Raw genomic sequence first — 14,302 nt, 5'->3', positions numbered from 1 at the left:
TAATGCATTGTGTTTCCTTCTGGAGTATCAGTGAATGTTTGAACCTTTTTTAATAGTTGTGTTTGAGTCCCTCACTTGTCCTCAGTGTGAAAAGATGGATCTCAAAATCATACAGTCACAGCTGGAAAGTGTTCAAATATGCAAAAGATGGGGAAAAAAAAAAGACAGTTATAAATCATCCAGAAAACCACACGCAGTATTAAGAACCAAGGGTTCCCAAACTTTTGAAGGGGGTTATTTTAATAATTTCAGCTATTTTTTGGTCTTGTGGACTATATGTAAACATAAAAATATGTTTTACGTGAAATATCTCAGGACAGTACTAAATAAAAAAATAACATGCATTTTGTATGATCTCTCTTATTTTGTTAAAATTACTTACATTTTCACAGATTCTGCAAGGGGTTCCCAAACTTCCGCATGCAACTGTACATTACTATATTATAATGTTTTAAATATGGATATTTTTCTTACACAAACACATTGATTCACTTCAGAAGGCCTTTATTAACCAACTGGAGCCATGTGGAGTATTTTTTATGATGGATGGATCCACTTTATTTGACTTTAAAATCTCAAAACCCATTCACTGCCATTATAAAGCTTGAAAGAGCCAGGACACTTTTTAATATTACTCCGACTGCATTCATCTAAAAGAAGAAAGTCATATACACCTAGAATGGCTTGAGCGTAATTCATGGGGTAATTTTCATTTTTGAGTGAACTATCCCTTTAAATTACATTTGTATGTCTTGTTTGTCAAATGTCTTAAACTTAAAATGTCAAGTCCTTTTTTTACAATCTATAACATCTAATTTTTACAAATTAAGAGGATATTCTAAAAATGTTAACCTGACTGTTGTTGACAGATGTTTTCATGCCCATATTATGAGACAAATACATGTTTTAAACCTTGTATTGCATGAAAACTTTTCCTCCAAGTCTCCTGCCTAATTTGTCCCGAGACTGTAATTGCACCAATTCACCCTGGTAACTGAAAGCCTAAGATGGACAGGGAAATTACGGGTGCTGTGCGGTCAGCCAGTGAGTCAACAGCGAGAGCCGTCTGAGTCTGACTGCACTGAAGCAGACAAGAGAGTGCAAAGTTCTCAACGAGAGTGACACAGACTTTAAAGTGACCTAGGAGCAGCTGTCCCTTTCTCAAAAACCACATGTAATAATTGAAAGAAAGTCTGCGCAGCTGGTCTCGGATCAGTGTACTAAATAAAGCTTTTTCTGAGCTCCGGTTTGCTTCTTTCTCTCCAGCTGTGCTGTGTCTAATAGCAGTCGCTCAGTGTTTGAAATCAGCCAGGTGGAATGATGTGAGGTTTGGCTGTGATGCAGAGGCGGGGAATTTATTTTTGTGTGGATAAATACAACTTTCACCACCGTCTCCCGGCCTTTGATTTAATTTTAAAATGGTCATGGTGAGGAAATCACTATCACTAAGCTACTGCCAACTTTTCTGGAAAATAACTTTCAACATATAATTATATTATATACAGTTATTTCAATGAGCAATTCTTCCAAGCACAGTTCTTCCACTTTTAATAAATGCTGTCTATATTGAGACAAGAGTTGCATGTAATTTCATTTACTTTGGATCAATAAGAGTGGAAGATGAACAAAAACAACTTGGAAAGCAATCTTGGAGATTAACGCATGGAAGGCAGAGAAAAGTTCTGGATGTTGCCATTCACCGCAAATGCACATACACTGGGCAAAACACTCTGATGACATCTAGCAAAAGGTCACGCAACTAACTGCCGTCACATACAAAAATAGACAGAGAAGCAGAGAGATAACCCCCAGATACAGTTTCCCAGCAGCCAGAACAAAGAAAGAGCAGAAACAGTGAGAAATGTCAGAGGAAAGAGGTCATGCAGAAAACTGAACCTACCTGCGCCAATTAAATTCACTAACAGCTTTCAAAAACCTAACTCACGTTCATATTTAAGCCCCTGTACAAATAATACTATGTAAATATTTATGGGCGTATATCCAACTTTTGGTAGTCTTGTGTCCCTTGGGTTGATTTTTATTCAAACTTTTTAATGGTTATTTTTCCGGTATCTTTTTTTCTCATGGTTAAATGAAGGTCACATAAAAACTTCAAAACTAATCTTCGAAACTTTTTACCATGCATTTATCACTTATTCATCACTTTTTACCTTGTAATAGGCCTATACTGTATATTTTATCCTTCTACCCTTGTCCATTTTAGACTGTATAGATCCATTATAAAATTACTATATGGTTAAAACGTGACCATCTAATCATCTAATCAATACTCAAAGCACCTCAATAGATATTATACAAAAATGTATATAAAAAAAAGTTTCAAGTACTATCCCACAACAGTATTTTTTGTTTTTTACTTGTTTACCAAGAGAAAACGGTGTCACTAAAGGTATGCATAAGATGAAAAGAAAATAAAAATAAGGAAAAATATATTTTAAAAATGATATTTTTAAGTGTGCATCATTTCCAATCAAGCTAGAATTTTGTCCAATTGCACAAAATATCATTTTAACAATGAAAATATTAATTGGGCTTCATTAATGAAACACAAGCAGATCGAATTTTTGTGTAAACTGTTTTTAAAGCTGTTCTGATGTAAACTTTGGAATTCATGAAAGTGTTTGTATTTTCAAATGTTAGTTGGTACAAAAAAAATGTACACCTGCTTCCTACCATGTGTAAATGGCGCGGTAAATGCTCTGTGTTCTTTTTGGCAAAATTTTGATGCACTATAATATTTTACAGGTTCATTTGCCCTTTTTTTTTGTAGCTGAGAGTTGATAAATGTTTAAATTTGGGGGAAACATGGCGCTCCTCACTGTCACTTTTTACACCGACCAACCATCCTACAACGAAAGAATAATAATGAAGAAGTTAATACTACTGCTTACTGCACTTTAATATTCAGTAGGCTCTTCAAAATGAGACACTAGTAATACATTACTGCTGTGGATATTCCAAATAATAGCAACCAAAGCTGGAAAATGCTGTGCCACCAATGCATTCTCAAGCGCCACCAGCTGGTTAGCCTTGGATTTTTTTTTAGCTGACTATAAACGCTTTGGTGGATGCAAGTTAATTTAAAATTTATGAATGATTGGAATTCATTAACACGTTTAAGCATTAAATCTGATGTTTACGTGTTTGTGAATTCAGAGGAGAGTTTTGGGGAAGGTCCGTTTTACATGCAAATTACTCTGAATTTACTCATATTACTCAAGTTTTATGAATGAGGCCTATTGTATGTATTTAGGATACATAACTTGCTAGCTATGGAACTAGTCATAGCACACCTTTTTAAAGGTGAAATATCATGAAAATCAGACTTTTTCCATATTTAACTGCTATAATTGGGTCCCTAGTGCACCTACCAACCTAGAAAATGTGAAAAAGAACAACCCAGTAACTTCGTTTAAAAAGCTGGTCAGCAGAAAGAAGCATGAAGTGCTCTAAAATTTCTTGGTAAATGGGTGCATTGACTTCGATTTTCAAAAAACACAGTGGACCAACACCAGCAGATGGTTGTGCATCTTTTTCTTCCACAATTTTTCCTTCCACTCAACTTTCTGTTAACATGCTTGGATACAGCACTCTGTGAACAGCCAGCTTCTTTGGCAATGAATGTTTGTGGCTTACCCTCCTTGTGAAGGGTGTCAGTGATTGTCTTCTGGACAACTGTCAGATCAGCAGTCTTCCCCATGACTGTGTAGCCTAGTGAACCAAACTGAGAGACTATTTTGAAGGCTCAGCAAACATTTGCAGATGTTTTGAGTTGATTAGCTGATTGGCATGTCACCATATTCTTATTTGTTGAGATAGTCAATTAGTGGGGTTTTGTTAAATGTGAGCCAAAATCATAACAATTAAAAGAACTAAAGACTTAAATACTTCAGTCTGTGTGCACTGAATTGATTTAATACAAAAGTTTCACAATTTGAGTTGAATTACTGAAATAAATGAACTTTTCCATGACTTCCATAATTTATTGAGATGCACCTGTATGTTTTTTGGCAGAATATCTGAGATATGAGCTGTAAAGTGACAGCCCTATTCTGGAAAAGGGGGCAGAGAGCAGCATGAAAACAGCATGTTTCTGCTTCCACTCAAAGTGGGCATTTCAGAATTATATAATAAATGATCTGTGGGGTATTTTGAGCTGAAACTTCACAGACACATCCTGAAAGTGCTTGCAATTCCAAACAAAATACATAATTTGAGATGCTGTAAAAATGACTTGAGATACCTGTTAAAACTTTTTTAAAAATTAAAAAAAAAAAAAATGGATAATTAGGTGTTTCAGGAGCTCGCCACAGTAAAGAGCATCAGTATGATTTTTACCTTTAGTACCTGTGAAAACGATGACGTGTACCTTTGACTTTGAGCCAAGCTGTTCTTTTCTTCTTTCCCCGTTATGTTCTAGAGAGCTGCAGGCAGAGAGGTGATTTGAGGGTGAGCGGCAATATAATAAAGACCGAAAGCAGAGTCAGAGTTCAAATGGAGAGTGAAGTTTTGGGGGTGAGAGAGAGAAACCTCATCATGAAAGTGAATTACATGGGAAAAGATGAGGAGATCGCTATAGTTGAGTTGTAATTGAATGTCTTCACTTGAGCTGTGCTGACAGGAAAGATGGCGTATAGCGTTACCACTACCATATAATCAAGATACCATAATTGAGATCCCCTATAATTTAGATGCTGTAATAATCAAAACATTGAAAAAAAAAAAACCCAGATCCATTTAGCAATTTCTTGAAAAGCATACTTGGTCTGAAATACATACTGATTCAGTGGTCGAATGTGAACAGTTTGAAAGTGAATAAAAATACATTTCAGCCACCTTCCCAAGCTGTGTGTCTGAAGAGCCCAGACTGAATCTTTTATCTGCAGTTGTTGCAAAGTCAGAAGCCTCTTCAAAGTGCTTTAGTCAATGTGAAGCCCACTTTATTCCTGTTAATGATCAGTTGACTTCATTCTCTGCCCACTGAGGCTCCATTTTAATGACACAGCTGTTTAGACGTCCTGTGATGGGCCAGCTAATTGAGGGGTCCTCCAGAGGGTGAGGCAAAGCTGTACTTCAGACTGTGAGGGACATGTGGTTCTCACAGTCTCCTGTGGTGTAATGTCTTGTTATTTTGCCATGACAGAACCAGATTAAGCGCAGTCAAGCGTTATTGGTCGTCTCAAGGAGCTGTTCAGCCATGTTCTGATATGAGCCACTTTCGTGTTTCATACATTTTTAGGCTTTGATTTAAGAGGGTTTGGAATTGAGTTGCACTGAATTTCAAAACCTGACAAGGGAGTTTCATCCTTGAGTGCACAGACACGCACTGAGAAATATCAAAAAGTGATGGGAAATAAGAGATTGACCAGCCTGGTCTCTGAGAAAATAAAAAGCTGATGTTCTTTTTACTTTTTAAATTAAAATGTATTATATGGATAGTATCCAAATTAGCATACACTACCATTCAAATGCTGTTCTTTTCAACTTTGAAGAATCCTTAAAAATTGTATTACAAAAATTGTATCCTTTCGAACGTATTCATACCCCTTCTTTTTTTTCGTTTTGTTATGTTGCAGTCTTATGTTAGACTGCTTTAAATTACTTTTTTCCCCACATCAGTCTACACTCCATACTCCATAATGACAAAGCACAAAACATATTTGTGACAACTTTGCAAATTTCTTAAAAATAAAAGACTGAAATAAGTACACTTCATAAGTATTCATACCCTTAACTCAGTACTTGGTAGAAGCACCTTTACAGCCTCAAGTCTTTTTGGGTTTGATCCACTTCAAATGTTGTATATGATCATGGAGCTCAACTAGAGTGACCATCAGCTTCTTGGTCACCAGTCTAAGTTTGGCCAGTTGTTACAAACTTCCTAGAAGAGTCCTAGATGTTACAAACTTCTTCCATTGTGGATAATGGAGGCAACATGCTTCTGTGAACTTTCAATGCAGAAGAATTTTTTCTGAACTCTTCCCCAGATCTTTGCCTCGACGCAATCTTTTGACCTCAGGGCTTGGTTTTTGCTCTGATATGCATTTTCAACTGTTAGACCTTTTATTGAGAGGTGTGTGCCTTTTCAAATTATACTCATTCAAATGAATTTGCCACAGGTTAACGCCACTCAAAGCAATATGAATGCTCCTCAGCTAAATTTCAAGTGTCCCAGAAAAGGGTATGAATACTTATGCAATGGAATCAATTCAGTTGTTTATTTCTAATAAATAACAAAACCTGTTTTGTGCTTTGTTATTATGGTATATGGAGTGTAGAATGGTGTTTAAAAAAGTAATTTAAAGCATTTAAGGCTGCAACAAAAAATGGAAAAAAAAAAATGGATATAAATACTTTCGCAAGGATCTGTATATATAGTAGCAGTATGATAGTAGTTCAGCCACAGTAGCTGTATTATATTCATTGCAGCGCTTTCTGTTTGACCCATAGTTCCACACTCTGTTCTTGTAGCGTTATAGGTCACAGTTCATGCTAAATTGAAGGTTTGAGGATAGCTGGGAGACAGAACCACTCTAAGATAATAGGCGCTTTCCCACATGCAGCCTTTCCTATAAATTTAATGGCATATTTTTCTGTGTGAATTGGCCCTGTTGTCGAAATGCCAGCAAAGTTCCATAATGATGCAATGTGTGAACAAAGCCATATTAACAGTTTTAGCACGTTAGGATGCTCAATGATGCTCTGTCGTAAGATTCTGAAAATGATCTGAAAAATCAATTATATCATGCTGTTTAAATCTAAGCCTATGATGTGAGTCTAAAAGATTTTTTTTTCAGACTTGGCCATCAGTGGCTTTAATAGCCCAAAGCCAGTTTAAAGTTCACTTCCTTAAGTGATTTCAGTTTACTTTTGAACCTTGTGCCGAAGTAGTGCTTTGAGACACTTACTACAGTAATGCTGTGCTGGCCTTTCCTTCAACTGCTGACAGGATGATTGATTGCATCCTATAAAGGGTAAATGAACGGATGAATGTCTGTCGAGTCTGAACACTCTGTGGAGGCCACTGTTCCCTTTCCCAAATGTGTAAAGAAAAGAACATATTCTGATAAGTGTGACCAAAGAACAAGAGTAAACACTAATGCATCCTAATGCATTTTTGACAAAATGAAGATGTGTGCAGTAAATACATTTCTTGTGCAAGTGAAGGGAAGTGCTGGTCTTCATAATGTGACTGAAACACAAGATTACTTCCATTCCATTTCACAAATGATGGGACACATCAGGGGAATTCAGTATGAAAGACCAAACTTAGTGTCAATGGAACCTTGCAAATGATGTTTATTTCTTATTCTGCCATGACTATAAGGAGCTGACAGAGAAAGCCGAATGAAGCCCATACATCAGCTGATGGAGATTTATCGACTAGAGTACATGTGTCCCATAGGAAAAGGGTTTCAAGCATTTGTGTGTAATGAATGCAAATATGGACTCAATTCAGACACTGAACAGAACAAAGAACACCCGCAAGATATAGACTACACAAACCATAATTTACCATGTCAAATATCTAGAAAGGGTTTCAGCTATTTCTCTCCTGGCACTTAAAGAGATTCACCAAATAATGAAAATTCACTTACTCCACAAAAAAAGATATGGAAGTGCTGTTTTTGTTCTTACACACTAAAAATGCTGTTTTTTTACTCAAATGCTGGGTTCAGCCAGTTTATTGGGTTGTTTTTAACATTTTACCCAGGAGCTAGGTTATTTTTTTCACCCAAATGCTGGGTTTAACTTTTTGGCTCATTTTGGTTATGTTGATTATTCTTAATATTTTTACCCAGGTGCTGGGTAGTTTTTCTGTAACTTGCTGGGTCACTTTTAATGCTGGGTTATTTTTTTTATTTATATTGCTGGGTTAAGCAGGTCTCTGATGAAACAACCCAGTTGCCGAGTTACAGTCAGTTAGACTGCTGGCTTTTTGAGTCCTCTACAGGAGAGAGCAGTTCTCAGCGCTGCCGATTTGGTGCACTTCTTCAGCGAAATAAAGGTTTGTATACATTTTAATTAAGTCTTTTCTGTGCTGTAAATTATAATATTTTATGCAACGCAACATAAGGACAAGATCTCAGTCAGCTGCATCAGCAGCGATCAATTCGCATGATGGAAATGTTTTTTGCCTTCCATAAAATAAATGGTTACCCCCGGCGAACAGCAAACTTCAAACCGCAGCCTCGCGTTTCACTTGTAGCTGAAAGATGCCCTGCCCATAAACAAACAGTACTAACATTAGAGAACATATTTTAACATTAAATTAAATTAAACCCAGTACTATAACGAATAAAATCCATTTATTTTATGCAAGGCAAAAAGCGTTTCCGTCATGCGAATTGATCGCTGCTGACGCAGCTGACTGAGATCTTGTCCTTATGTTGCGTTGCGTAAAATATTATAATTTACAGCACAGAAAAGACTTTATAAATTAAATAAAATGTATAAAAACAATTATTTTACTGAAGAAGTGCACAAAATCGGCAGTGCTGAGAACTGCTCTCTCCCGTAGAGGACTCAAAAATCCTGCGCTCTAACTGACTGTAACTCAGCAGCTGGGCTGTTTCATCAGAGACCTGCTTAACCCAGCGGTTGGGTAGAAAAAAATAACCCAGCGTTAAAAATGATCCAGTAAATTACAGAAAAACTACCCAGCACCAGCTCAGGTTTCAGCATTACATATTTAAATGTTACTTTTTTTATGTCTAAAATGCTTGTTAAACAACTTTAAATGTATGTAATATCATAAACTATGTAGTATTCACCCAAATAAGTTCAGTTTGTCTTGTATTTTATCCATGTGTTTTTACTTAATAATAAATGTTAAATCTATTGATTATTGCTGTTGCCTATAGAACTTTGTGTGTTTTTATAAGTTCCAATCCATTTTAAACCAGACATACAATAATTTTTAAACAATAGTTGACTTAAATAAAATAACACAGCATGTTTGGTAAAAACATTTAACCCAACCAGCTGGGTCAAAATAATCCAGCATGTGTTCTGTCCAATATTTACCCAGTGCTGGGATGCCAAATAACCCAAGCTGGATTGTTTTTAACCCAGCATTTTTTAAAGTGTACAAAAGAAAAAGCCTGTGGGGTCCAAAAGAACATTGGACACCTTTTGATTTTATTATGTAAACATAAGAAATATGTTCTTTTGAGTTCCACAGAAGAAACGTACAGTTTTGGAATGACGTGAGGGTGAGAAATTATGAGAGTTTTCATTTTTAGGAGGACTATTCCTTCATCCCCTTTATCTGTTTCAGAAATGCATATAATCACCATGAGGATTGACACAACACCAGGTGTTTAAAGGTGCAGAAAATAGAAGGATAATTGAATTCGGGTGATGAATAGTACCCACAGTGAGAATCTATTGTGGTATTTAAAGACTCACAGGGGTTGATGACAATAACAACCAAATGTGCTAAAGAGGCATTGCCAAATGGCCTAATGATAAAAGACTAATTACAGGTTGGTATTACTGGAGGTTTGTATTCATCTCAGATACTAGAACCCATTTTTATGCAGAATTCTGTAAAATGACTCAAACAAGCCATATGCCTCATTACTTTCCTCTGGCTGCTCTCATGGAAGCTGATTCTCTGTCTAATTGACCTGAAATGCTCTCTGAACCCACAAAGTCGCTTGTGGATCGTTGAAATCCGTTGAATAAATGTGATATAGTTGTTTGAGGAACACACCTCTGTCAGGTGCTATTGTTACATAAAGAATAATAATAAACTTTTTGAGTCATAACTGCAAGAGACTGTAATTGAAAATATCATCAAATTATATGTAATTAAAGTAGTCATACAATTAAAACTTTCCATTTTATCTATTTATATTTATATTATGCCTTGAGAATTTCTGTTGTTGTGAAAGGAAAGAAAATTGATACCTGTCAAGTATTTTTCCAACCTCTAATTTAGGAGAAAAACTGAACTGAAAACTGTCAAGAACAGGAAACAAAGAGCTGATTTAAAAAGAAGAACCTATATTTTGCCAAACGAGGAGAGATTGTTTTAATCCTAAATAATATTCAGATTTCTGAAGGATCATGTGACACTGAAGACTGGAGTGATGATGCTGAAAATTTAACTTTGTCATCACAGACATAAATCACATTTTAAAATATATTAACAGCATAAGAGACTTATCTTACCTACCTCAAACATCTAAACAATAATGTGCATAATTTTACGCTGTTCAGTAATTTGTTTGTGGCATTTTTCAGCTTTGAACTGGGTTCTTGAAACAAACATTCACTAAATAAATGAGCAAAAGCCAGAAACTGTTACAACTATTTCTGCTCTGCTCTCCTGTGATGTGACAGCAAAGATAATGGCTTGTCAGAAACTAGACGAGACAAATTTATGATTTTTAGAAAGAAAGATTTCTGCCCTGATATTGTGGGCACAGACCACCGTTTCAAATCAAAGTTAAAACAATGTCAGAACACAAGCCTAAACAAGCACATTGACATTCAGCTTCAAGGTGAAGGGCAGCTGTGGATTGAATTTTTGCTGTCAACTGAAGATGAAAGCAGCTGGACCTTCTTTTAACTGACACGCAGCCTTTAAGTTGAAGGATAACAGCTAACTCAATGTCCCCAAACCAGCACATCCACATGGAAATGATCAGTCTAGTCACCGTCGGGTCACCAGTCTCCAAATGAAAAAACCCAACGGAACTCTTGCTATTTGAAGGAGAATAAACCTCAGGCCTGAATAGCTAATAATGTGCAAATAAAATAATAAAACACTGATAAATGGAGGTGCAATAGCAAATGTGGAAAACTTTAGACATACTCTGGGAAGAAATTACCCAGTTGTCTGAATAATGAGTTTAGTTTAGTCACTAATGGTTTGTACCAGGAAAATAAATGAGCTTCAATAACTGTACTGTTGCTTGATTTTCCATGATCTCAGCATGATACTTACTCAGGTATTTATTGCTAAATTTGGAGCTGTACCTTTCCTTCATGATTAACACTTTGAACATAAACATCTGGACTATGCTGAATCTACTAAAGCAGATGTTTATCGGCATGTAAACTTGGTCAATATACAGGCTATACTATCAGTCAAAGGTAATATATACTACCAGTCAAATATATATGGGCCATTCTACAGAATTGGTGCCGATTGCTGTCCCACAACCAAAAAGCACATTTAAGTATTCAAATCTTAGATGTTTACTAAGATCCTTCTATTATCTGTTGCTTAATATAAGCTTAATATATTTAAAAACATTTTTTTTAATGTGTCCCGCATTTTCATGTCACTACCAAAACAATGTATGTTTTAGTATATATATTTATATTTATATATATTTACAATGTAGATGTAAGCAAAATCTTAATAGGTCAAAATAACCCTACTAATTAATTATTATTACTGTTTCGCTAGTGACAAATTTAGAGACAGGACAAATATTCCAAAAACTAGAAATATATACCTTGGATATTATACTATTTGCATACATACACATTTTTTGGAAAAAGACAAAAAAAAATTGTTTTTTTCCAAGACATTTCCACCTCTGACTTTTGTAAATTCTGTAAAATTCTGTAAAATGGCCCACATATGTAATATAAAATGCAAGGACAAGACAAAATAAGGATAAGAAAAAACACACTTCTTTTCTTGGAAGAGAAAAGACAGTCCTCAGATGGTCATCTTGAATTCTAAGCAACACCCTTGAGCATCACCTGATGATAAACGTTTCCCCGGAGATTTATGAGTTCAGGTTAGAATGCATTAACCCCTTCACACAGAATCTTCAGTGTGTTTCACTATCATTAGCAAAGTAAACAAGTGCTAAAGCTAATGCAGAGTTCTTTAGCACAGCTAATGTACTAAAAAATATGTAATGGACAATGCACAGCCATCATTTCATTATCACAAAATAAACCAAAACGCAGTAATCAGGACTGAAGCGATAGGAAAGAAATAAAGTCCATTAACAAACAAACTCAGCAACAAGACCAACACTGAAGCAATTATCTTCCAATATAAATATTACGATATTAAATATTGACTTTTAAAATTATTTAATAATAGGCCTAGCCTATTATCTGTATACCATCTGCTTCCGCTAGGAAAAATAGTCTATTATAAAGTGCATTACAATTAGCAGCAAGACGAACAGTAATATTAAAACTCACGTCCTCTGAGGTTATTTTGAACATAATTGATAGCCTAAACAGAGACACAAGATGGTGCAAACTGTGTTTGTATTAAACATTAGCGAGTTTGTTGGGCATTAAAACTGCGCTTTTCACTTTAAAAGCGTGAACGTTGCCAATTGTGAATATTGGGAAACATAACACTACTAAATTCCACAATTATCCAACGACCCGTGTAATAATAGATGTTTCTACTTACTGAACCTGATTGTTATTTTTGGCAAGAGTCTGTTTACACACAGCACTTTGAATGCAGTGTTATAATTGTTTCTGTGTGCCGAGAACTGTGCAAAATCATATCTACAGCATTTCCCTTCTCTCCGCTTCCCCCGCCGGCTGAAGTGTTTATTGGCATCCACACTCTGGTTTAACAGTTGTATCAATAATTTATGCTCCGACTGTCTGACAGTGGTGTTTTTCCCCACTGCTCTGCTCAGCAGAATGATAATAGAACAAAACAGTCCACCGATTTAGTGTTGATCAGTAACATTACGCTTCAGTGCCTAAATCTAGCTTTACGTTACGTCATCCAACTATAAAACGACTAATGCCAAACCTTATGTTGTGGACATTTTTATTAATTCTCACGATTAATGCACAAACCTGGTAGTGTATCTCTAAAGCAAAGCTGTAAACCCACGCTTAGCATTGCCAAGAATTGTGGAAAATGAGGATATAATGCACACTGGATTGTCAATGGATTTTTTTCTGCATATATGAAGCCTATCCAGGTCCAGATTTGCAGTAAATTGATGATTGCTAGTTTCTACACGAAAAACAACTACATAAATAAATAGGATAAATAATACTCCTATTTATAACTTATATAACTTATATAACTATTAGCATTGCTTGCAAGAGTGAGTTTACCAATAGAAATCTGATACAGCTTAACTAAAAACAAATACATACAATATGTGAAATAGCTCCATCTAGTGAGTAAAATGTTTCCGTACAGTCATTTCAGATGTATAACCACTGCAGTCTAACCCCATCTAAGCTCTCAGAAATAAGCATGAGTTCTTAAACTAGACTGAGCAGGGTGCATTTCAGCCCATTCCTCTCGAGCTATAGCATTACTGCATTAAAAGACTTGCTTAAAGGCAAAATATCTTCTTAAGGATGAATACATCAAAGTTATGTGGCAGTTTCTTCTCCACATCAATCGTGAGTATGTTAAAATGCACTCAATGTCATGGCTAATCAATGAAGAGCAGCAGCATGAGCCTGGAGTCAAAGTGTTTTTTCTCAAAAGGGAGTGTCAGCATTTTCTGGGCCAATGAAAGCTGATGCAGCTTCATGGGAATGTTGGACTACTTATTGTGAAGAAATGTTTAATCTGAAGGTGCATTCTAATCATTGAAAGAAACATGGACATTCTTAGAATGTTCATATTTAATAGCAACTAACTCAAATGTATAGTCATTTGCATTTCTGACACAGAACTGCTTCAGGATAAGATTTATTTATTGGATCTCACATAATTCAATTTATACGCCTCATATGTTTTTTGAACTTAAAACCTGTAAGCACACACTAAATCCATATTCAGAACTGAACATGATTCAAAAAAATCTGACAGTTTTTGTTAATCATGATGCTTATCTGAAATGTTCTTTTCAAAAAGACAAGATTTCTGTTTTTCCATGTAACCATTCATTCACACAAATAATTATCTCTGATTATGCATGCAAAGACTTAGTCTTGGCAGAAAGATTATTTTACAACACCAGGGGGCCTAGCATTTTAAATCAAAATCTAACAAAGCAGGAAATAATCTCTTCGCTTTGAAGCCAAAAAAAATAAAAACATAAAAAAAATAAAAACAAACATTAAAATGCAAAAATGTTCAATCTGATTAAAGAGTTTTGTATATATACAGTTATGGACGCCAAGGCTCTCACTTTTTATCTTTCAGTGATTATTTCTAGAGTGATGTTATTTAGAAAATCCAGACATCTACAGAATATTTCCACCATTATCTTCTATTGAATTAATAGAGGGCCACACAGAACTGGAACGTGCAACATGCTGACATGATGAAAAATTGAAAACTGAAAAATTGTATTTCAAGTTT

This window comes from Labeo rohita, chromosome 23 (assembly GCF_022985175.1).
Source record: "Labeo rohita strain BAU-BD-2019 chromosome 23, IGBB_LRoh.1.0, whole genome shotgun sequence".
In the NCBI taxonomy this organism is placed as follows: Eukaryota; Metazoa; Chordata; class Actinopteri; order Cypriniformes; family Cyprinidae; genus Labeo; species Labeo rohita.
The sequence above is the reverse complement of the archived record's forward strand: the minus strand, read 5'-3'. Positions refer to the sequence as shown.